This window comes from Crinia signifera, chromosome 3 (assembly GCF_055691185.1).
Source record: "Crinia signifera chromosome 3, ASM5569118v1, whole genome shotgun sequence".
Lineage (NCBI taxonomy): Eukaryota > Metazoa > Chordata > Amphibia > Anura > Myobatrachidae > Crinia > Crinia signifera.
The window spans coordinates 133424562-133449573 of NC_139219.1; the positions used below are offsets into that span (position 1 = coordinate 133424562).

Below are 25012 nucleotides of genomic sequence, written 5' to 3' on the forward strand. Positions count from 1 at the left end.
GAGTCAGTCGATGGGCTCGAATGGTTCTTATCTGTCCTCAAATTCTATGTTTCTATGACATACCGGTAATTATACCACAATAATGTTATAGTAACTGAGAATATCAACAATCTGCTACACCATAAAGGGATTACTATTTTGACATTCCCACAGGCTATTATAATGCTACTATGGGTCAGGTCTCCCTATAGCTGTTTATTCCAAAAAACTAAATATTCCAAAAACCATGGTTTTTCAGAATATTTTGGTGTCCCCCCCCCCTTTTTTCATACTTACCTCGTTTCCAGACTTAAGGATCCTCTTCAGCGGCATCACTGGTCCCAGGGGTGCATTGCGCCCCCACTCACTCGCGCAATGCACCCCTGGGGCCGGAGATGCCACTGAAGAGGATCTTGAGGGCCGCCGTGGATGCCGGGGAAGTCGGGTGACCATCGGGGCACCACCAGGGGACCAGGTAAGTATGGAAGAAAAAAAATATTCCAAAGACCGGAAAAATCCCTTATCCAAAATGATTGTGGTCCCGTGCATTTCGGATAAGGGATACTCAACCTGTATATCAGTTGCCTACACCAAAAGCATAAACTAGACAGATAAGCGTGTGATGATGCCCCTCTGTTAGATGACAATGGACTCAGCGGGAGTGAGTAATCATCCTATGATACCTGCCCTATTTTCAGATAGGTACAGTGTGTAAAGCAAAGTGTTACAGGGCCTACACACGTAGAGATTTGCTGAGCAGTCTGAGCGATATGTCAGCGATGTGTGCTGAGCGATCTGTCAGGCCCAGTGTTCTCCGGTAACAACAATGGCATCAGTCTGGGCCATCAAGAGTCTGTGCTAGTGTGCTAGAGTCTGGGCCATTAGTCCTCTCCTGTCCATAAAGCCAAACTTTGTATATTGCACAATAATGGAGGTGCGCCCACTGCTGTTTTTGTATGCAAAGCAGCTTTGAATGGGATATACCTCCCAACCGTTCAGGCTAGTTGGGACATTGCTGTCTCTATTGGAAAAGCATGGCAAAGCTCATCAGGACTATAACACCGGGAGGTATATATTAGTGTAGCATACAACAGATGCTAATATATTTGATCAATCTATTAGTCTAATAAAGTTTACTATAATGATTATTGTTATGAAAATATTTTTGCAATCAGTGTAATTTTACCTTTTGTACACAAATATAAACACATTACGCAAAAACAAATCTACATGAACACAGCCCGAAAACCTTATAGAATGGCAAGAAAAGAATCTGTGTGAAAAATGCACTGGCAGGAACAATTTTCTAGTAGCCATTACAGAGAATAGTACATCAGACTATTATTTATCATCCATTCATTTGTATTTTTCAATGCAAGCACTCTTCTTGTTTCCATGGAGCTGAACCTCTTGTGTTGTATGCCAGCACGGAAACCAATGTGAAAACCTTTACTTCCGAGCAAGACATTGTGCCCAAATTATGCTTTTTTCTAAATTGTGCTAATTATTCTGCTTTTACCTTGATGGTCAATATGTTTTTATCATCACCATTTCCAAACATGCAGGGGCTGCACTCGCTATCAAACATAATTCAATGCAGGATCAACTGCATTTCTTTTTATAGCAACCGCATTGAAAATATAATGATATCCATTTAATGAAAGGAGGTTAGATTTCAGTTTTATTCTGTTATTTGTACAGTTATATAAACCGTACGAAATCTCAAGAATTATACACATTAAGAACCTAATAACTCTCAACTGTTGATCAAGTCAAATGTTTTAGTCCTACTGTGAGAATGGATGACTGGAACCATTTAAGGGGCCTACACATGTGGAGATTTGTTGCCCCATTAGACGCTAAGGTAGAAGATGAAGTAGACAAAATTGCAAGAATACTGGCACAAAGATAGTCTCAGGTAGAAAAATACAGCTTATTTTCCTAAATAAATATTGTGGTTACCACACAAACACTACACAAACACCAATACAGGTTTATCACACTGGTCACGCAATCATTATGTTTTACAATGCCATTATTTCCTCTGAAACGTCTTTCAGCAATAACCAGTGACTGTTATGTACTTTGTGTGACTTTGTGTGATTAAATAGTCCAATGATCACAGTACAAGACAGAAGCCTGTGACTTACTATTGGAACCATCACTGAAAAGATCCCTCAGCCCAATGTGGCCCTCCTAAAGCCTGTCTGTTATCTGACTGCATCATGAATAGGTCTGTTGCAAATTAGACTGCGCCACAGAAATCACAATGTCACAGGTGACAAGGTGTCTAAAGCTTTAGCATTGCATGCTGTATCACAGATAACAAGGATAAGCATCTTGTGTCCACATGAAACGCAAAGCAAAAATTGTATGCAGTCGGCTTTTACTCCATTTACATGAGCATGATGTACCTTTTGAAAGCATCTGTGAATTTAAGAGATAATTAGAACTATAGGGGGGACACAATGTTTCCCTGCAGACTAAAATAAACATGCTGGTAAAATGTCTTAATGGCAGCATTCACCACTGCCCAGATTTATGGCAAGTGACTCAATGCTGATGGCACCAAAGCACATAAAAACACGGAAACAAGTAAAATGTCCATTTTACATCCTGCAGTTTGTACGATCTCCTGTTTACTTGAATTTTCACCAGGGGATCCGATTTTCAAAACCATACTGGTAGATTATGGCAAATGGTCGAGACTCAATTGGTTGACACATGGTTTTGAGTATAATAGTGTGCCGGGTGCAGTGAGGCATCGTACCCGAAGCATGGCAAGCGTAGCGATACTCTTATATGGTGTCCATGTTGACAGACACGTAAAACTTGAAAACTCATGTTGACCTTTTGAGTGTCAACCATGTCAACGTTGACATTAAGCTTGTGTCGACCTTGTGTCAATGTTGACCTATGGTATGTCAACCATTTGTAGGTGTCGACATAGTCACTGTCGACCATTAGTAGTCGACCTAGTAACTGTCGACCTAGAAATTGTTGAGCCCCTATACTAGTGGTGTCAAACTCATGGCCCTCCAGCTGTTGTGGAACTACACGTCCCAGCATGCCCTGCCACAGTTTTAGCAACCCATTATATAAAATCTGGTGCAGGGCATGTAGTTCCACAGCAGCTGGAGGGCCATCAGTTGGACACCACTGCCGTATACCATAGGCAAATGACACGCCTGCTTATGTTTTTGAACTTCATATTATGGGGGCAGATGTACTAAGCCTTGGAGAGTGACAAAGTGGAGATAAATAAAGTACCAGTCAATCAGGTACTAACTGCCATGTCACAGACTGTCTCTAACTTCTTCTATAGTCACAATATGCACAATATTTGTCCATTTTCTTTCTGGTAAATGACTCAGTTTTCTTTGAAAAAGATGACTGGTTAAATCCTCTAAGCAGAGACATGTCATAAGGCACTTTCTGGTGCCAGAAACTCGTTTGCCCACTACCGGGAATGGATTTGTAGCCAGAGACAGTTTATGTTGGCACAATATGGGCTTACACATGGGATTCTAGTTCTGTAGCAGGTCATTTTATTGAAAATATATTTAACATATGAAATGCATATGTGGTATACATTTATAATATATGGGCTCTCATTTAGAAGTGTGGCCCTTATGTTTTTAATAGTCTTATTGCAGTAAACTAAAGACATAAGTGACTTTGGTGCAATTGACAGAGTTGGAATACTATTGAGCAAACAGCTCATTGTGCTGTAACATACTGTAACCAATCAGGCGTTTGCTCTTCTTTCTTAGCAGTAGTTTTGTCAAAGCTGGCAAGGAATGAGGAATAATTGAATAACTATGTAAAGGGAATGTCCAACATTGGACTTTGGGCCTAATTCAGACCTGTTAGCAAGGCTGGAAATGTTGCAGATAGACAAAACAATGCTGTACTGCAGGTGGGGCAAATGTAATGGGAAACGGTCATTGGGTCACCATCATGTTGGTTCACAGTCATTAGGTCGACACCATTAGGTTGACAGGGTCATTAGGTCGACATGGTTTAGGTCAACAGTCAGAAGGTCGACATGGTGTTTTCACATTTTTTTTGAGCCGACATGTGCCGACATACGGTATTTCATGCCCTACCATCCACTAGGGCGTGGTGGGAGAATAAAGAAGTGTGCCGAGCGTAGCGAGGCACCGTGCCCGAAGCATGGTGAGGTGATACGTTTCAGTGTCCATGTCAACTGTGTTGACATTCGGGACAAAAAAAATGTGAAAACCCCATGTCGACCTTTTGACTGTCGACCTGACCCATGTTGACCTAATGACCCTGTCGATCTAATAACCTTGTCGACCTAGACTCCTGTCACCCTTCCTGCATGTCGACCTAGACTTATGTCCACCTGAATGCATGTCGATCTAATGGTGTCGACCTAATGACTGGCGACCAAAATGATGGTGACCTAATGATCCACACCCAATGTAACATGTGCAGAGAGAGTTATGGGGCCTACACATGAGGAGATTCTGCTGAGCGATCTGAGCAATGTGGATTGCAGCATACAGGGCTGCAGAGCTCTGTGTGAGCGATCTGTCAGGGCCAGTGTACTCCAGTGAGAACACTGTCCCTGATCGGCAATTAAGTAGATTTATCCAGCACACTTCTCCAAGATAATATAGATAGCTAGATAGATGTATTATATGTATTGCATAATTGTTGCTATTTTGGCTTACACTACTGTATATACTAGAACCGGAAAAGAGCCAAACGTCAACATAATGTAAAACAACAGTTTCTCTAAGATAATATATTAATAAGGAACAATTAATTGATATTGATATTAATTGAACCAAATAAATGCCCATTAATGAGGTACTTCCCACAATCAGTATTAGTAACAGGTGAAATCTGGTATAAATTCTTCTCAACTCACAGTAGCAACACCAAGACTCTATAACCTCCATAAACGCCACCAAAAGGAATGTCTCCACTTTGAACAGCACATTTTCTAATAACTGTTATACATGTAACAGAGAAAGGCTGTTGTATTGAACATAGCTAAACCCTACCTATTGAATGATGATTCCATGTGGGAATGGTTATGGTGTTCTCACGGGTTTATACAATTTTATGCTGCTCATGGTGTATTACACATTTCACAGTCACAGAACAGTAACCAATCTAACACTACGCCAATATAATTGTAAAATAAAACTGGCTCTACTACAAAGAGAAACGTGAGCTGTACTAGCCAATTGAGTGTATAAAAATATTTAAACAGAAATAGAGGACATATGTTGATCCCATTACTGGACCCTTTGATATATGTACGCATACTGTTTATGGGACACGATATTGCTCATAACACTGCCATTGATGTTTTTAGAGATCTACAGTATTGCACAAAGGTGTAGTTGTTATATTTACAGCTAGTACTGAACTTACAACTTGCTGTACACCATCGCTGTGGTGACACCCGATGCGGGAACATACATAGTGGAAAGGGCCATGGCCCCACGGGTAGAGACACGGCCACGCAGTAAAGCTGCACGGCCTCACAGGTATGGGGCATTGGGCTCCCACCCAATCCCCTGTTTTCATCACAACAGCTAGAAGAGTCATTCCCCCACATCTCTCTTGTTGAGGAGCAGGAAAAGTGTCTGGCTGCCCAATACTACATACTGCCCAATCAGCAACTGGAAAAAAAACTGCATCAGATGGACGGGCTGGATGATTCAGTATGCCCTATTAATATTTGTGGATCAGTCATGCAGACAGTACAATTATATTGCTGATATGCTGATATCAGGCAGATCACCCAAAATGAAAAAGTAGTGATGTTGCCCATTTGACATTACCTACTGTATTATTGCTTTGCTGTATAATTTATGGCACAAATGAAGCTTCAATCAAAAAATGCATTTATAAAAAAAGTTACAATATATTTTTCATGCAAACTGAATTTAGCGCTAGTGTCTCTTTAAAGCTCTGATGGAATGCTCGTAACCCTCCCTCCATCTGTTACTCCTGAAGCTCAGGAACAGCTGGAGCGCTGATGGCCGCCCATCCTTGCAACAATACCAATATCTATCATCTATTTTGAGAATACGGTTAGTTTTAGCAGCGACAATTATAGCTCAGAGTAAATCAGATTTCACTAAAATGTACTTACAGGTTTAGTTACGGTATTCATATGTCTCAGGATGTCTAAGAAGACAACTAATCTTGCAGGTCATGTCACTGGAACAACCAACCGTGATGTCTGGGGGCTGTGTCCTTTATATTTCCATGAACTGAGCTGGCAGCTGGAAACAAAACATACATTGGTAAATGGAATATAAAAGCCACAACACACAACAGTACAAATATATATTCAAACTAAAAAGTCCTACTTGCTACAAGCAGCAGGTTATACTCAGTAGGGTTCACACTCATTCTTTATCAGTGCAACTGCTCATCACTATGCAGCTTTACAGCTTTACAAGGACAGTCTCTTTCCTCCCCCATACACAACAAGCCAGGAATAACTGTATCATTAACTAGATCTGTCAGGCTCAATCTGCTGTTCCAGGCAATAGCTATATTGTAACTAGAACTACACTGATTGTGATTTGATGCAACAGTCAATGTCCACATATACAGTGGCACTAGGGAATATAATATAGGGTACTTAGTATAATATAGGGTACTTGCACTGGGAGTGTCTAAAGCTGGGTACACACTATACGATATTGTTAATGAACGATATCCTTAACAATATCGTCAGAGCTCCCGGACGAATGATATAGATGGCATACATACTGAACCATATAGTTAACGAGATCATCAAGTGGCATCACCTGGCCCCCTGCTGAACATGCAGTTACTGATGATGTACAGATGGGGCCAGGCTCTTCTTTGCTGGCGAATCGCTAGAACGTCACCGCTGGCGATCCGCCAGCAGCCCGGCTCGCCATCTGACTGAGACGCGCGTGCGTCTCACGCGCACACGCGTCTCAATCTCCGTCGTTGGGGCGACGGGAACCCTGTCCGTCTCCGCTTCAGGGAGACGGACAGGGTTAGGGGGGGTGCGGGCAGGCAGCGGTGACCCCGGGTCCCCGCCGACAAGCCGGCGGTGACCCGGGGGAAGCGCTGGAAGCGGGACGCGCGCGCCTCTCGTGCGCGCATGTCACCTTCTCGCTATACAGATGGCGGCTGGCGGGGGCTGGCGGCTGGCGTCGCCATCGCCATCCCCTGCAAAGATGAGCCATGCACCATCTGTAAGCAGACAGATATTTAGTCAACAGGGGAGGTCGGTAATGACACGCGGGATCCGGATCATTATTGATATTGGGGATTCTTCAGCCTTGAGTGCACGGCAGCAAATTCGCAGGCTGGGCAATTATGGAATGACTGTGCTTGCACATGGCTCGTAGTACACATGTGGGAGGCCATCCTGCAATAAAATCCAGCAGAATGAGTTGCGAATGGATTTGCAGCTAATAGCAGGGCTGCGATATTTTCTCAACCTGTTTGCAGCCTTGCACATGGCGGGATTTCACTCTGGCTGGTAGGCGACTACATGATCTCAGGGTTCCACAAATTAGCATCCCAGCAATCAGGTCTGAAAAACCCCCTATTGTGCATACACACTAGGCAATATGGACGATAATATTGTTAACGATATCATTATAGTGCGTATGGCTTCAAAATATTGCATAGTGCGTACGCACCTTAAGCTCCACTTATGGTACACTGTGCTGACTCCACCCACAGAGTCTGGAGTTCTCAGGGACTGTAATAGACAACTTGTCGTACAAATAGTGATGGGGTTTATTTACAGATGCTGTCCCATTGCCTATTTTTGGAGCAAATTTTCCATTGCGAATTTAAAAAAAATAATCTTGAGTACGCACAATGCTTTTAATATATGGTTCAATGATACTAATTACAACCCAGTTCATGCTCTGTTCTCCACGCTGTGAAGTGTAGCCACGCATACCATGAGCAGAACAATGAGGAAACGCTTGGAGCTTCCTAAAGATGCTGCCGGCAGTTCCACAGTCTGCAGGGTGCCTGCCAGTAGCCTCCCATGGAAGCTTCAGGTGGCTCTGCAGTAGGTCTACTGTCTACAGGGTGCCATTCTAGGCTCCCACAAGCCGGATGCACGTGCTGCGGGCAGTGGCTGTGCCACTCCAAGTGCCCATTTGCACACCTATAGTTACGCCCATGTTCAGAATAACAACCACCACATTTGCAGGGTTATAAATATACCATGCTGAAGATCATCCAAAATCGCATGGGCTGCTTCATGGAAAAGGAGCTCCCAGAAATGCAAGCAGGTTTTCGCAAGGGCCGAGGAACAAGAGATCAAATTTCAAACTTGAGGTGGATCATGGAGAAGACATGTGACGTGAGTACCAAAAGGATATGTTCCTCTGTTTCATTGACTACATCAAAGCATTCCATTGTGTGGATCATGACAAGTTATGGAATTGTTTACAGCAAATGGGCTTCCCAGAATACCTGGTGTCACTAATTTGTTCCCTCTACATGCATCAAGAAGCCACTGTTATGGAAATACAGACTGGATTGAGATTGGGAAAGGTGTTCATCAGGAATGCATCCTGTAACCAACCCTGTTCAATCTCTACGCTGAAATGATCATGAGACAATGCAACTTGGATAAGTCTACCATTGGAGTGAAAATCAGAGGCAGGAACTGAAATCAAATGCCAAAATGCACTTGGCCCCGCTGCTATGCAATGAATGACAAAAATATGGAAGTGCAACAGCATTAGCATTGCAACAAAAACACGACTGGTCAATGCAATCATCTTTCCTATTTCCAACTATGCATGTGAAACCTCGACACTCAAAAAAGCAGATCGCAGGAAAATAGACGCTTTTGAATTATGGTGTTGGAGGAGGATGTTACGCGTACCAAACAGCAAGGACCACGAACAAGGACATTCTGGACCTTGTTAAACCAAACTTAAGGGAAGATCACCAAGCAATGGCTTTCATACTTCGGCCATGTAAGAAACAACAATAATGCTCGGTCTCGTAAGCAGGTCAAGAAAAGGGGACATCAACGTACACGATGGTTGGACACTGTCAAAGCGGACACTAGCATGCAATGCAATGAAACAACAAGAGACAGAATTACATGGCAAACATTGATCCATCGGGTGTCCGAAGGCCGATCTCAACTAAACGGATAATCATCATCAAACATACCATATATATATATATATATATATATATATATATATATTTTTTTTTTAAATCATGTGTACTTAGAAGCACTGATACATACCAACGCTTTTTGAATGAAGTGCAGTAGAGTCACCAAAGCAAGAAAGAAGGGAATTAGCTAATTACAAGAATGGAAATCTTCCAGTCAACACTAAGACAAATTTCAATCTAGCTGCAAACAGACTACATAATTATTATAAAAGTTCTAAAATATGTGCACAATGCAAAACTGTCGGATGGTTTCTCTTTAAATATTTAATAGTAAATGAGGACTGTCCAAAAGTCGAAGCAGAAGCCAACAGAAGCAAGGGGAGTGCCCTGACTGTTAACTTTTACCATTAGCCTTGTGTTCCCTTTTGTTGACTCTAGGTTATGTAATGGATTAGGGATTTTCCAGTCATTGCCCCTTGGATGAAGCAATAAAGATACTGCAGATAATGACACCATTGTTTCCAAGGAAATCACATGCCTCTCTAAAAACCGCACTTCTCTCATAAAAAGACATATTGTACTGCAGCATAAATTACCTCTTCAAATTCTTGGCAAACCTGTTTCACATTTCCTCTTACGGCACTTTCATACTTTTACTAATGACTGACACAGGTGTGGCAGAGGCTGGTTATGGCTGGAGACGTGTCTCAGCGTTAATCGTGGCACATGCAACAGGAACCGTGGAAAAGGATAAGTGGAGAACTCAGCATAAGCAGATTCCTCACTCATGCTTTATAGCATGCACTTTGACATTCCTGATTGTCATTTGGCACAATATGCAACTTGTATAAAGCAACCCAATGTACAAAGGGGTAAATTGACTAAATTGGGAGTTCTATTGAAAATGGGATGTTGCCCATAGCAACCAATCAGATTCTATCTATTATCTTCTCATGGGAGCTTAATAAAAAATAATAATTTGGTTGCTATGGGCAACATCCAATCTTTAGTAGAACTCATATTTTAGTAAATTTACCCCAAAGTATCAGCATTTTTTAGTTTATCCGACCTAGACACTGTCGACCTTTTATATCATAAATCACTTTAAGATATTTTTTTTAAAAATACACTTTTTAAGAATATTCTCTCTTCAAATGAGTAGAACTAAAGATAAACATTAGAATAAATAAATTCCAGAAATGTATAAGGCAGTGGTTCCCCAACTTTTTTGAAACATGACGCCCTAGGGTATACAATTTTCTTTCAAGGCACCCCTAGGCCAAACGTTTCATTTTGAGAAATTTAAAAATAAATAATAATTCAATTTGTGTTTATATGTCATCTTTACGGTCAGCTGTGTTTTGAGGGACAGAATTAGCTTTGTCTATTACTCCGACCCAGGGCCGGCGCCACCACTAGGCAGCCTTAGGCATTTGCCAGGGCGCCGGCCACTGCAGGGCGGCAGATAGGAGCAGGTCCCCGGGATGGAGGTTAGCAGCAACTCTCCCCCCCATCTCCCCCCCGCTGGAGCGACTCGACCCCTCCTGTTGAATGCCGCATTGCCGGGCACCCCCTTGTGGCGTGTCCAGAGCAGGTGAGCGCCGGAGTACCCAGAACATACACCCCCCCCAGTGTAGTGGCGCCGGAGTACCCGCCACCCCCCCCCCAGTGTAGCGACGCCGGAGTACCGGCACACCCCCCTCCCCCCAGTGTAGCGACGGTGGGAGCGGGTGAGCACCGGAACGTCCCCCACCCCCTGCCTGGGGCGCTCCAGTGCCTTCCACCGGCCCTGCTCTGACCAAAAATATTTTTGGTCAGGTGTTTTAAGGCACCCCAGGGTGTCATGGCACACAGTTTGGGAACCACTGGTATAAGGAACAAATACTCAGCCACTTAATCCGGCTACGGTCCCTTTAAACTACCTTGGCATCACAGAATCATTCAGCCAGAAATGCCTCCACATATCATCCATCACTTTCTCTAATATTTCCCCACATGCAAACTCAGAAATCACAATTGCTTTAAAATGTTCCCATGTGCTATTAAACCTCAGTTCAAAATAGCCAAACTTACAACCATATAGTACTCTCCATACGCTCGGTAATGACACCTAGACATCACACATGGCCCCTCTCCTGACTCTTTGTCATTCAGATCTCCTCACATTCTCCTATTCGCTAGCAGATCTAGGGGTATTTATATCAAGCCTTAGGGCAGTATGTACAAAGCTTTGGGGAGAGATAAAGTGGAGAAAAATAAAGTACCAACTAATCATCTCCTAAATAATGAGTCAGTGGGTCAAAGGATCACACCCCCTGATGGGCATTTGTACAGTATATTACAGCATATTGTCCATGGAAATATTAACAAAAAGTGTATAGTACGGTATGTCCTTACTATTGATAGCAATAGACATTGGCAATTCCTTATCAAGGCTGGATGGACAAATCATAGAAATGCTACTAATGGGGCTACAGTAGCTAGGGGCACATTTTACAGAGGCTCACCATGTTGCAAGAGGTGCATGCAGAACTAATCATTTATTATAATTATAATAAGATATTGTTCACTGGTCTTTATCCAATAAAAATGGTTCTCTGCTTTGAGATGTTGGAGCTGGCAACCTAGATTAAGTAATCCAAACCAAACATGAAGGTGTAAATAATAAATACACAAGATAACAGTACCATAATTTGTATAGGGCCTACGCACATGCCAATATTAAGGCATTTTCTAAGCGACTTTTCTTAGTTTGCCAAAGTCGCTTAGAGAATGCCCTACATTGGGTGTGTGTGTGTGTAGGGGCTATAGCAACAGCTATATTTCGCTATCGCTGGCCGACAATGTCGCTATCGCTGGCTGAGATTGATGGGTAGTATCCATCAATCTCGCTGGTCGCCAGTGTTTGCCACTGTCAGCTCACTCAGCACACAGAGCTGACAGCTTGCTCTGTGTGTGTGGGCTATCAGCGCTGTGTGCTGAGCGACAGCGGCGCAGCACTGCCCAACCTAGCATAGCTAGGAAGCACTTAACACATCGCTATGTGTGTAGGGCCCATTAATGCGTTTTTCTTGGCAGAAATAGATATGATTCTTTTTTACTATTATCACTATTAGATGTACAAAAAATAGGAGAAAAGAAGGGCCTACATGAGGTCTACATTACACATAAAGCTACACAAAAGCTTCAATATAAACCATGACACCTGATATGGTGGAAAGCTAGCTGCATGTCCTCCATCAAAAGGGGATGTGGCCTAACAGAAAGGGGTGTTGTCTTATTGCCCAACCCTGTTTCTCATTGACAAGTCATTTTATCAACAGATATTCCAGGCCCTGGTACATGGAGGGGGTGTGGCCAGACCAGATTCTAAGAGAATATAACAAATTCATTGTTATGTGCTACTGTGCACAAGGTTGGTGGTGGGGTGTGTGATCGCACCCCCCATGCAGGGAGAGAGGACTGATTTCTGCTGCAGCTGCCTCTCAGCCTAGCCCAGCACACAGCAGCATGTTCAGGGTTAAGGAAAGAGAGAGGCTGATATGGCAGTAGTCAATTCTCATGCTCCGAGGCTGACAAACGTCTCTCTGCAATGGGAAAGGGGGCAGTGCTACCCAGGACCCTGCAGATCTCTTCAACAGGCCTGAGCTGGGTAAAGAGTATATCCCACCTCTCCTCCCCAACCCCACTTGTTGCCCTAATACAGTAGTTCTATTGCCTTTCTTCTCAACCCTGTATGGAACAGTTGCCAGGTGACCTCCTAACAGTCGGGATTCCTATGGTCAGTATACCGACATTGGAATCCTGACTGTTAAATGCCCGACAGCTGGGATCCTGACTTACAGGGGCTATTCTCCCTCGTGGCTGCCCTCGACCCCCACAGAGGGTGAAAAATGCTCAATAAGCCGACAAGAGGCTTCAATGCCCTCACCCCCCAGTCAGGATTCCAATGTCTGTATACTGACCGCCTTAATCCCAACTGTCGGGACGGAATACCCCTATGCAAGGTACTTGCAAATTTGTCTTGGTGCGCATGCAAGAATGGGCATAGATAGCTTGCAAAGAAAACTTTCACTAAGACGGTAAAACAAAGCAAAACTTTTTATTTTTTTTAGGACTTGACATTATTGATGTATTTGAGGACCTAAAAATATTTTCTAAACAGCGGAAGTCAAACACTTTGTCTGGACATTGTTCCAAAGAAATAATATAAAATGTATTTAACTATAAAATAGCAAAATCAATATCAGCAGAGGAAGAAAAGAACAGTAACTTTTCTTAGGTTTGGCAGAAGTCCTTAAAAGTCCTTTAAGCCAGTGTCCTTGGAACACTGCAGTATTAGGGAAACAAGATTAGCACAGTCCTGTGACTTTAAAACATGTCACATAATAGAACACAATAACTTTTTTGTGAAAGTTTGGATAGGAGAGAGGGACTGTCAGTATAAGTATACAGTAGAAGATGCTTCTTGGGGTGACAGTGTAGCAGCATTTATTGGTAAATGATGTGTGTATTGCTAAATTAGGAAACACACCGCTAAGCTAATGTAGCGTTGAGCGTGCAGCTATTGGAAGAGCCTATGACAATATCTTGCAATAAAATGGATATGAAGTGGAACGCATTTCAATCGCATCTACATGTCAGACTGAAGAGACTGTACTGAGCAGTTAACAATGCATTCTACATTCAAATATCATATCATGCCCGATCTCCCATCCAAAGTGAGGGGAGATAGTGGGCTGATATTCAAATGATGATTTCTATCGCCCTGATTGCGCTCATTAAGGTTTTGGTTAGGCATGCAAAGCCTCTAAACCCGACCAAACTAAGCATCTAAACCCGACCAAAGTAATGGGCGCAACGAAAAGCCCCGTATGCGCTCCCAAACGGGTGACTTTTTTCAACTTTTAGCTTGCTACTCCAGGGGGTAGGCAGCCATAAAGATGTTTGCGCTCTTGTCGGCAGAAACATTTGAACTTCTTTCCTAGCTTTTTTCTTCCTGCTTATCTTCCCATGATGTTCACTTAAACACTCCCACCATTATTTATGTATATTTCATAGGACATAAAAATACATAATAGATAGAGGAAGTAATATAAATAACACATTATTACTTATTACTTCTCACATCTGGGCTGTCCTTGGTTTTAATGGTTGCATTCGTTGAATGCTAAAACACATAATACATCGTTTTGTTCTTAATATAATCCCTATTGTGACATATGAAAATAACAAATCACTACTAAATCACCACAAGCCTCACACTTAAATAAATATGTATATAGCATCTGCATAATCATAATATCTAGAGTTTAAAATGGATGGTTACAATCCAGAATAATACGATAAGGTAATCTTTTGAGAGGGCTGCAGTGAGCTTTCATTGGATGAACTGTAGTAGAGAACAAAATGAATGAACATTGTTTCATGTAGGGTTGCACCACATTACTACAGCATCAGCATAGTGTATTAGTCTTAAAGGATATCAAAAATATGAATATCACACACACCAATTTGTTTATGTTCTTTTATGCTACAACAGATGCAGAACGAGCAACCCCTTTTGGCTGTCCTCAATGTCCCTTGCTTAGTTAGGTTGTGTGTAAGGTGTCCAATCCCAGGATCAAAAGGATCACCTAATTTTATGCCAAAATCGTCAGGATTGGATGAGCACTCATCCAGGGAAATAATATGACATTTATTGGGCCAATATATTGCACATGTATGCAGGGCCGCCGACAGGGGGGTGCTGTGGGTACAGATGTCCTGGGCCCGGGCAGCTCATTTTGCCCACTGCAAACATCCCCCACCCCCCTGACTGCCTCCGCTGTGCTGCCTGTTTCTGCCTGCAGGACGCCGGTGGCCAATAAAATGCTGCACTAGCTTTTGACCCAATCAGAGCTTGTGTACCGTTAGCCAATCAGAGCGGCTGCTGTTACACAAGCTCTGATTGGCTCACCAGCCGGTGCTGCAGGGACCTGCAACAGGAGTCGGGAGGTAAGTGAAGGGATGGGAGGGGCCCAGACTGGAAATTATTCCTGGGCCCCAAAATTCCTAGTGGCAGCCCTGAATGTATGGGCCTCATTACCCTTTCAACACTATCACAGAGAAGCTCACAAAGAGCAAAAACAAGTCAAGAGAGATGTGTAAGTGCCATAGTGTCAGAGAATAGTGATAAGAGCCTGTAGTTTCAAAACGTTTAGATTCATATAAGATGTGCATTCCAGTCTCCACTTTAAAGTCAGAGTGGTCATGTACATCAAATGGGCATATGGACCACAAACTTGGCCTGGCATGGGCCTGTAGAAATATGTGTGTGTGTATTTGGTTTACCGTATTATTCATATATTGTAACGGATACTGTGGTACGTTGGGTACTTTTTTCTGTTTATGTGTAATTTATAATTCATTCAAATTAATGTAATGCTAATGTACACATATTTGTATGCATTTTCATATTGTTTTCTTCTAAAAATACCTAATACATTGATTTGAAGGATAATTGCGATTGGCCGCTGACATTAAATAAAGGATTAAAGAGGGTACATTTTTTAGTAATGTTTTTAACTTGAAAATGAAACTGAATTGTGTACCAGCTCAGAGCTGGCAGTCTACTGTTTAATTCACATAAAACTGTCAAGAACCAGGAAAAAGGAAATTAGTAATAGGGGTGCAACCGGAGCCATCAGGCATTTAGACGTTTGCACATTTGTTCCACTCTCTGTACACAGAAATGCTCCTCTGATTTGCAGAGTCATCTCCAAAGAGCGGACCATCCAGGTGCTGTGACGCAGAACCCAGGAGCCTGGTGCACATCTAGTGACCTTCTCTGTGACTATTGGGAATATACACCAAATGTACTTTATAATTCGGTTCTCCTTTATTTTACATCAAATTCATACATCTATAATTATCAGATACTAAAACACTGTATAACATACACATATCACATATGTATCATAGTATGGAACACTAGTATATCACTATAATTTTAAAAACAAAAACACTAAATACATTACTAAAGCAGATAACCAAATTTTAATCTGTAACCATGTAGTGTATTTTACAAAAAATATAGGTATTTTTTTAAATAAGTTCTCCCCCAAACAAGACAGGTGAATGGGGCATGTATAGGCATACTATATTATGCCTTTAAACCATTACAAAAATAAATTATAATAGTTCTGGCTGACACCTAGGCTTTATGTCACCTGGTTTTATTCAGTCACAGAACCTGTGAAAACCTTAAGTGTTCTGGTTTGAAACTATGTTATGGTAAGTTTATGAATGTGTGGTTTTATTCCAATCTTAGAGATATTAAAGGTTTCTCCAAGCACTGGGAAATCCACCGGTCGGGACCATTGTGGCAGGCCCAGCACTCAGTAAAGCTGATGGGCTGCTCCCAGCCTCGGTCTGGACCAGCACCGCTATCATGGCCACCTAGGAGGAGACAGGGTAGACAACACCGTCTCCCTGGCACCACCGCTTTCTGCATAGTGCAGCAGACAGCATCAGAGGCTGCATGCTGCCTGTCCCAACCTCCAGACAGACCACAGGACACAGAGATACTGTATGGGCTCTATCATTGATGTAAACAGATCTTTACTGTTCTATCAGATTTCACCATAACCATTATATGATTTATGGTGATCTGGGAGGTGTTTTCACTAATGCTGCTTTCAGACTGCAAAACTGGCTTTGACCAGGTATTTTAAAATGTTTCTAAAAATGGGTCTCCCAGCTAAAACCCCTTTCACACCGCATGTCTTTAAACGGTATTTCAGTGCAGTTTCTGCCTTTAAATGGTATTTCAGTGCAGTTTTTGTCCTTAAAGGTATTTCAATGCAGTTTTTGTTCCTTCGAAACTGAACCCGTTTTAACCCATAGAAAACAGTGGATGAAAAAAAAACGGGTCTGAATCGGGTAGGACCCTGCTTTATTACTGTTTACAAATACCAGTTCAATAGAACCAGTAAATTCACTTTGCACCTTTCAGACTGCACAAATTACCATTTTAAAACGGTAAAAAAAACGGCAAAATAACGGGTAAAAAGTGCGGTCTGAAAGGGGTATAAGGTAACTTAACCATTATGTAAAAATAAATAAATAGGAAATCTTAGTGGATCTAAGAAGCTGGCAGAAGGGCACTTATTTACAAAATACACCTCCTGCGGCATTAGCATACGCATACAGATCAGGGGGGGATGCTCTAACATCTGCACCCCAGCTCCGCCCCCTATCGCCGCACTTCGCATTTATAATTATCGCATATGCACTAACATATGCAATAATTATGGCAAAGGACAGCTCTTGCGTTAAGACCTGTCCTTTGCGATAGAGTCAGCGGGTCCCATGGGGACCAGGCGGCTCTCCCCTCCCTCCCTTACCGGGCGCTGCTGCTGCGCCGGGCTCTCCTCCTTCCTGCACCCGGAAGAGGATCAGTGCAGGGAGGAGGAGGTCACAGGTCCGGGCAGAGGGGGGGGGGCGATGCCGGGAGGCGGGGGTCCGTGCGGGGCGGTGGTGGGTCCATGTGGGGTGGCAGAGGGTTGTGGTAGAAGCCCATAGGCTTCTATGGGGCATCGCCAAATTTTTCTGGCGATGCCCCCCCGTCGCGGTAACCCGGCGGGGGATGCTTACAGCATCCCAAAATGCGGTAAAAACCCAGATAACTGGGTTTTTACCGCATTTTTATCTTAAAGAATCTCCCCCCAGATGTGAGCAAAGATGCAGCATCGATTCCTCTTGAATCAGGCCCATATTTACTATTGCTGTAACACGGTTACCAAACAATAATGATAAAAAAAAAATGAAACATTGTAATTAGTAAATAACCTAAAGGACCAGTGTAACAAATGTTGACACGGATATCCCTGAGAGGAACGTCAGCATTTCCAATTTGTACTTATACATTGTTTCCTTAATATGGCAGAATAACTATGGATTTTATGATATACATTTGCTCACCAGAAATTCGCCATTTTAAGCATTACTGGAATATCCGGTGCTGTGTAGTAATCTTTCCAGTATGAAATATCCTTTGTCTTATTATAGATGTCCCCGGTGGCCATCAGGGCAATAGAAATACAGGAAGTAATAATTGAAGCGGTGTAATAATGTGCTTACAGGACAATGTGGCATAACCTAGAACACAGCAAATTCATGCTGCCTCTGACATAAGCCTCCTGCATATACATATATTTAGTTCCCAAATAAAAACCAGGTACATTGGTTACGCATGATACATTCTTACCCCTCTGCAGATGATAACTAATGGTTACCCATGGCTACAGTTTTCCACAACTGCACAAAATATGACCAACATGCCCATTTTCTGTGGCCTGTAGGGAGCAGATAAGATACAAGGACTCCAGGAAAAGGCCGGATCAGTCATTTTATACATTGTTGCATTCATGTTTAAAATGGTACAATTTATAATTGTGCACCGTGGCAGGATCCAGGTGCTGGACTGTTACATTATCTGCAGCACTTGGCTCCTGTCACTGTGTAGAAGCCAGCTGTCCTAGTACTGCTGAGCAGTCCCACAAGGAAGATGAGAAGTATGCAAAAAAAGATTTTGCTATGGGAAAAAAATAGCATATTACAATAAGGGTGAAAGGGTGACTAAAGAGGAGGGTTGAATTGCAACAGGGTGTAATTGCACATGTTGGCATGAGCCAGGTCAATATCCAGTCAGTATTCTGCATGGAACAAAAGGGAGTGATAGGGTTAGGCTGCAGGAAGAGAAGGTTAGGATTAGCCATTAGTGGGACGGTTATGGTTCGGCTGCTGAAGCAGAGGTTGGGGTTAGGCACTAGGGGCAGGGTCATGGCTAGGCGGTGGTAGGGGAGGTTAGGGTTAGGCACTAGGGTGAGAATTATGCATAGGCAGTGGTAGGGGAGGTTAGGGTTAGGCGCTAGGGTGAGAGTTATTGTTAGGCGGTGGTAGGGGAGGTTAGGCATTAGTGGGAGAACAGAAAATGTATTACCTGGTGGAAAGGTTCATGTTAAGGGGTATGGGGTAATGTAATGTCTAACTACAATAGTGATGCGTTACAGGGGAATTTAACACTTACTACATGGAACCTCTGTAAACCCAGGCGTCTTTTTTATGGCTTAGGGCCTGTCTCAGAGCTGATGTGCAAATTCGCAATCCATTTGATTATGGCGCACAAGCAGCTTCTGTTGATTAACATGATATACAGTATGTCTATAGTCAGTGTGTGACTGAGCCTTTAAACTACTGTAATTGGTGCTTTAAATATAATGTCTCTCTAGGCAGAATTGGTATACCTCTACAAATTGCAGCAACTACAATTAGCCCTACAGGTGCGTACACACGGGGGGAGATATATTGCTAGCAATATATTGCTTGCAATATATTACTGAGCAATATATTGCTCAGTGTCTCCTTTTCATCAGCAACCAGTTATGGTCGCTGATGAAAAGGAACCTCTGCTGGGGGAGCCGCAGAGGTAATTAGCTGGTCGCAGGAGCAAGCTCCTGCGACCAGCGATTACAATGGGGCAGAAAACGGGAGCGCACACCCGGCAATTTATCGCCGGGGCACACTTCCATCACTGGCAATATGGTCGCCTGCGACCATATTCTCAGCGATTATAGCCCCTATCGCCCCCGTGTGTACACAGCATAAGTTTAATTTCTTTCAGAATCATCAATAAAGGTGCGTACACACGGGGGCGATTTTGTCCAATGATTTTGTCGCTGAGCGACCATATTGCCTGCAATGGGAGTGTGCACCGGCGATATATCGCCGGGTGCGCGCTCCCGTTTTTGCCCCTGTGGTGATCGCTGGTCGCAGGAACATGCTCCTGCGACCAGCTGATTACCACTGCCGGGCTCCCCCCGGCAGTTTCGTTTTCATCAGTGACCATCTCTGGTCGCTGATGTAAAGTAGAAACTGAGCAATATATTGCTCAGCCATATATGGCTGAGCAATATATCTCCCCCGTGTGTACACAGCATAAGATTTCACTGAACTGCTGTCACTAAACTAACGCCATCAATTCAGCTAAAGAAAGGCAGAAGTGTACAAATGTGTGTCTACATACAGTACCCAATAGCTACACACACTACTATACAATAACTGTCTCCAATTTAGGAAAATCAGTAAAATAATATAGTCTACACTCAGCTAAACATAGCCAGAACAATTCATCCTTAATAATGCAATTTAACATTCACAGCTATTATCTAAACCAAAAGCAAACTCTTATCTAAGCCCTGTACACATGTTGCAATTAATTTTCCATTCAATCGAATCAAGAACCAAGCAGTAGCGAATAGCATGGTGCAGTGGGAATGGGATTGGTCAACAGTCATTAGGTTGACACCGGTGGGTCAACATACAGGAAGGTTGACAGTGGTCTAGGTCGACATGGGTCATGGTCGACAGGGGTCTAGGTCGACGAGGGACTAGGTCGACATGGGTCTATGTCGACACACATGTTATTTCGACATGGGTTAGGTCGACAGTCAAAAGGTCGACATGGGTTTTTTGACAGTTTTTTTACCCGAATGTCGACACAGTCGACATGGACACAATTTTAAGTGTACCACATCCCCTGGATGAAATTCACATTTAAAAAACACACCTTGATTAGCTATTGATTGAAAAACATAAGCATACAGTATACTAATCACACCTCTTGGACACAAGCCGGAGGATTACTGAAGCAAAGCTTACTAGTATAATAGATGAATAGTATGTTTAAACCATAGTTTTATGTGGTTTCTGATCTAATTTTCAACAATATAAATGAAGGCTAATGCAAAAAATAACAAACATTACTAAAATTAATCAGAGTTCTTAATTGTTATTTGTTTAATGTGCATTTTAAGGCCATTTAAACGCACTTAGGTGAATGTCATTTAACACACTGTTCCTGATAAGTGTACACTTCCAGTTGAAGAGAATTCTGTAGAATTCACAGGTGTAAACAACAGGAGTTCTTCTGAGAAAACTCATTAGAAACTCACACATATCTACAGTATGTACTAAGGGCCTGATTCAGAGCTGATCGCAAAAGCAAATCTTTATCTATCGAGATCGCTTAGAAACTAAGCACACTTAGCCCTGTGCGATCGTGTGTATGCCCTATAGCGATGGGACTGCGCATCGCCATCGATGTGTGTCTGGGGCTCAGCTGCCATGTTGCAGGCTATTTCTAAAATTACATGAGCTTGTTGTTTGGTACCTTATTTCTGGCCACTTTATCTCTTTCCAAGGCATAGACCCCATTGTACAATATGGGTCAAATTCAGAGACGGACACAATGCAAAGGTCGGCAAAGGTTAGAAATCGTTTTTGTACTGTACATTCATCATTCATTCTGAGCACATGCAGCAATTGATTTACGATGGTGTGCTCAAACTTAGATGTGAATGCTTCCACCTCTGAATGAGGCCCTATGTTGCAGGTGAGCTTTGGGAACACTCTGGCTTTTCCATAACATTGTTTCTAAGCCCTAAGGTTTGCCTAAAGTGCACTGTAATAGCCACACACTAACCTTTTACTTTAATCACATAATGCTGTTATGTCAAAAGTGATTAATGTTGTGTATATACGCTTCAGCCAACCTCATACTGATAGTGTGACGTGTATTGTGAATAAAACAGTATTTTCCTGACAACTATATCTACTGTATGTTCACAGGTGACATAATGCAATTATACCTCCTACCCCCCAATATGGGGGAGATGTACCAAGCCAAAGAGAGAGAGAGAGAGGGAGATAAAGTATCAACCAATCAGCTTCCGTAATTTTACAGGCTGTGCTTAATAATTGACAGAAGCTGATTGGTTGGTACTTTCTAATTCTTGAAGATTTGATACATCTTCCCAGTCAGTACCTCTTGCTGCAATTAATGAACTTACAAATCAACCTCAACAAAATGGATGTTAGGATAGATGTATATTTTGACAGATGGATGACAGAGTGACAGACAGAGTGACAAACAGATTGACAGACAGATATTCATAATTAAATGCTTTACAATTTCTAGTCATACTTAACAAGGAGAATGGTAAATTGAACAGAACACTTAAGTAATTGTCAGTGTGACTGGGATGAGTACTTGCATTTATGATTTTATGTCAGAATGTCTTGCTATCTCCAGACTAATGGGCCCTACACACATAGCGATGTGTGCAGGGCTACCTAGCTATGCTAGGTCGGGCTGTGCTGCGCCGCTATCGCATAGCACACAGAGCTGACAGCCCACACACAGAGCGAGCTGTCAGCTCTGTGTGCTAAGCGAGCAGACAGCGCCAGTGTTCTCGGGTGGGAGAACCCTGCCGATGCCAAGATTGATGGACACTGTTCATCAATCTTGGCCAGCGATAAAGACGCGCGGGGACGCGCACTGCTGCCGATATAGCCCCACACATTCACCGATGTGAGGGCATTTGCTAAGCGACTTTGCCAAACTAAGCAAAATCGCTTAGAAAATGCCTTAATATCGGCATGTGTGTAGGCCGTATTAGTGCTTACTTGCCCAGCTTCCAGATACACTTGCTATATTTCCTCAAAAAAAGATTTAATACAGTCCTCACCATGCAGAAGACATAAACACACACTTCTACACTATTACACTTTATATAACACATAACACAAACATATTCAATCAAAACAATAAGTTTGAACTAAAGCTGGAGGAAGCAAATGTACTTCAGACATGCGTCATGCTTCATTTCTGGGCCCAAGTTTTACTCATTGGCAGTGGTATTCCAACAGAATACATTCCTTGCACTGAAATTAACTGTGAAAGGTGCAGTGCATTTTGGCTGAAGTCTGTACTGCATTCTCCTTTTTGTTTGGCCTGCCAAAGACGCGGTTTTCCTCCAACAAAACAAACGTGCAGAAGATAGCTGTGCCATATAAGGAGAAAAAATGACCCTGTGGTAAAGCAGCATTCCCTGTAATTGGCAACTCAAACTACAAATACACCATTACGTTTATTGTATTGTATTATTCTCAGGTATGCCATAGTTCAAGCACAAAAGATATAAAACATGCATGGGGCGAAACTCTAGACCACTTTCACAAATAAACACTCAGACCCGGAGTCAGGTGGATCATCGTTTCAATCATACTGACTTTCGTCAGGATATACCATCATATATATTATTTCTAGATGATTTTTGGTGGCGATCCCTTTTTCTCCCTTACCTAACCTAAATCAATAAATAAGGCTCCATATTAAAGATTAAGGTCTCCGCTTCAGATGATTTGTTCATTTAAAATTGCACATTGTATTGTTTGTTTAAAAATCAAAGTGAAAATTTGAATTTTGACCCTAGAGTTCTTCCCTGGATGCGTCGATATGGAACGGCTAATGAGGCCTACACACATAGGCCAGTATTCAATGCTCCCGATTCACTGTTTTTTTCTGCGAATCGGGCTGTTTTCACTCCTTGCAGTGAATCTTTTTCACTAAAAATCTGATTCACCCTCTTCAATGTTCACTGCTCACTGAAAGCAAACAGTGAATGCCGGCCAGTTCTCCATTTCATGCTCGCTGCAATTCGCTGGTGTATTTCAATGGGGTTTTACTGGGATTCGCTGAGACTGTATTCAATGCTAGGATGGAGAACTGCTTTCTCCATGATTTTTGCCATGGTTCACCGTTTTGCATTTTTGCAAATCATCTTTTTTAGGTGAACTGGAAAGTGATCTTTTAAAATAAAGGTATTTTTGTGTAAAAAAAAAATCAGAATTTTTTTTCTGTGAAGGGGCATGCTATTTGTATTCATGTGCTTGAAGCACATTAATATATATTTAATTATTTTTTTTTTCAGGTTTTTTTTACACATTCGCCAGCAGGGGACCGGGAGCCGCTCATTAAATATTCATATATTCACTTCACCCTGGTCCCGGCTTATTACGAGCGGGACCAGTGAAGCGGCTCCCTACCCCTGTCCCCTGCCAGCTCTCCCGGGGGGGGGGGGGGGGGGGGGCAGCTTGTACTGCCTGTGTCCCCAGGAGCCCTCCTTCTCCCGCACAAATTCTGGGGCAGGCAGGGAGGCTTACATCTTCCTGTCTGCCGCTGTCCCCCGGCTCCGTAAAATTCACCGGCAGGGGCAGCGAGCCCCTGCGGCGTTGAATAGGGTGACAGGGAGGGCTGCCAGCGAATGCTGCAGCCCTCTGGAACCCTGCAAATGTGCAGCGAATCCTAAACAGGATTTGCTGCACATGGAGAAAAAATGCATTGAATACTGATATATTGATCACTTAGTAAATGCCCCTACATTGCTATTTGTGTAGGGGCCATATCCATAGCGATGCACGGACCCACTATTGCCAGGCAATCAATATTGTTTAGCACACATCGCTGATACTTCGTTGTCTGCTGAAGCATTCTGAGCAATCTAGAACCACTCAGAACGCTCAGCACATCTCCCCGTGTGTATACCCCATAAGAAGATCAGTTTTGCTCGGCTACTCAAATTGGCTACAAATGAACTGGTTCTTCTTTCATCCTACTACAAACCACCAACCTTGCTATAAAATGAATCGTATTTTATTTGCATGCAAAATTTTTGTATCGGCCACCTAGTACTGTATATTATATAGAAAATAAAACTCAAAAGTCATCTGACAAAGCAAGGTAGCATACCTATGAGTATATCACCGCAGGTAACAATATAATGCTACAGGTGCAATATGTGTTGCCATTCCAAATGTCATAACATTCCAAAGTGACACATGAAAGGCCACATGCCAGAATAGCAGGGTATTTCCAGCATTTTTTTGTTTCTTGATTATGGGTGAACAATATCAAGTTGACGTGAGGAGTCCTTCAGTCAGATTTATAATTCAGCTTGACTTTTCAAGGACCTTTTGAAATCTACAAATGTTAGGTGCCACCCAACAATAATAT

The 25012-nt window shown here is 42.6% G+C and overlaps 1 protein-coding gene across 3 annotated transcripts in view; it reads right to left on the reverse strand.

Annotated features, from left to right (window-relative positions):
* The window catches only part of HIVEP2 (HIVEP zinc finger 2), a 197020-nt gene that overhangs the window by 140898 nt on the left and 31110 nt on the right, over positions 1 to 25012 (reverse strand). For all 3 annotated transcript variants that reach the window (XM_083176539.1, XM_083176540.1, XM_083176541.1), the window contains exon 2: positions 6119 to 6251. The gene's annotated coding sequence lies outside the window, so the exon portion shown is untranslated. The remainder of the gene's footprint in view (positions 1 to 6118; positions 6252 to 25012) is intronic.